This window comes from Mandrillus leucophaeus, unplaced genomic scaffold, assembly GCF_000951045.1.
Source record: "Mandrillus leucophaeus isolate KB7577 unplaced genomic scaffold, Mleu.le_1.0 Scaffold48, whole genome shotgun sequence".
Classification (NCBI taxonomy): domain Eukaryota; kingdom Metazoa; phylum Chordata; class Mammalia; order Primates; family Cercopithecidae; genus Mandrillus; species Mandrillus leucophaeus.
In genome coordinates, this window is record NW_012105142.1 from 1,656,429 (window position 1) to 1,658,139 (window position 1,711).

The window sequence follows — 1,711 nt, forward strand, 5'->3', positions numbered from 1 at the left end:
CTCCTGAATAGCTGGGACTACAGACCTGTGCCATCACGCCCGGCTAACATTTTTGTATTTTTTGTAGAGTTGGGAGTCTCACTATGTTGCCCGCACTTGTCTCAAACTCCCAGATTCAAGCGACCTTCTTGCCTCAGGGTCCCAAAGTACTGGGATTAGTGACATGAGTCATTGCACCCAACTCTTTTTGTATTTTGCCTCATTCAATGGAAAGACCAATGTTGTCTGCAGTGCTGGCATTGCCGTCATCTTGGTGTTATTACCTGTCTTTGTGATCTCATTGTCTCCTCCAAATTGGCTCCTCTTCCCCAGGTGGATGCCAAACACCCAGGCATCCGAGGAAGAAATTAACTTGAGAGGTCACTCCTGTCCCTTCCTTCTTATCCCACTCACGGTTTCCAGCCAGTCATGGAGGCCAGTGTGCAAGCTGGCCTTAGTACCAGGCTCTCCACACCTTCTACCCCACCCTTCCTCTCTGCAGCCTCAGGTCCAGCTGTCTTCCACACATGGGCAGGGCTCCAGCTGCCCCAGACAATCCCACCTGCCACCTGCACATATCGTCTCCTTCCACCTGCTCATTATGTCAGAATGCCTTTGCCACTTCTGTGTCTGTTAAACCCCAAGTCTCAAAGTGCTGCCTCCTCCAGGAAGCCTTCCTCACTTGCTCCTCTACCGCCACACACTTTGTTTTTGTGTTTGCCGCAAGCTCTCCTCACTGCCTTCGGCGGCAGCAGACGAGATCCTTCCTGGTCGGGGGCACCCCTCACACCAGAGCTCAGTGCCGGAAATGGAGTGCATTGGCTATAGTAGGACCACTGATGACAACTACCATTTTGGGAGGCCGGAGGGTGTAGCAGAGTCAAGATTCCAACCTGGGGCTGGCTCCTTCAGAGCCTGGCTATGGTAGAGTTGCTGGGTGTGGAATGTCAGCTTGGTGGCCACAGTGGTGAAGACCAATTACCTGCCTCCTGGAAACTTACTCTTGCCTCCTGGGGACGCCTTTCGGTTAAGACCAGGGAACTAGGATGCTGGTCCTATTGCAAAGGGACTCCCAGAGATCTGGGCCTTACCTCTCTGAAAATTCTACTCCGCCAAGAAGCAGAGTTTTACTGGCTTCAAGGTGACCTGGTGAGGCCCAGGAGAGCATCATTGGAATGTCCCATTCTAAGGGACTACAACAGCGTACATACCCGTCTGATGTTTTATTTTTTTCAACGTCCTCTTATTAATGTTGTATGTAATAGAAATCAGTGCCCCTCGGAATAGTGCATTTGAATGCTCCTTAGAACCTTCCATTTACTGCCGAGCACATGCCTAAGCGTGTGACATGAGCTGGCCATTTTTTTTTTTTTTCTCCAGACAGGGTCTCACTCTGTCACCTAGCCTGGAGTATAATGGTGCAATCATAGCTCACTGCAGCTTCACCCTCCTGGGTTCAAGGGATCCCAGGTAGTCCTTATCCTCCTGAGTAGCCAAGACTACAGGCTGCATCACCTAACACCCAGCTACTTTTAAACATTTTTTGAAGAGTTACAGTCTTGCCCTGTTACACAGGCTGGAGTGCAGTGTCTGTCATGCAGGCTGGAGTGCAGTGGCAGTCACGCAGGCATGGTCACAGTTCATTGCATCCTCAAACTCTTGGGCTCAAGGGATCCTCCTGCCTCAGCTTCCTGAGTAGCTGGAACTACAGGCATGCACCATCACACCCGAC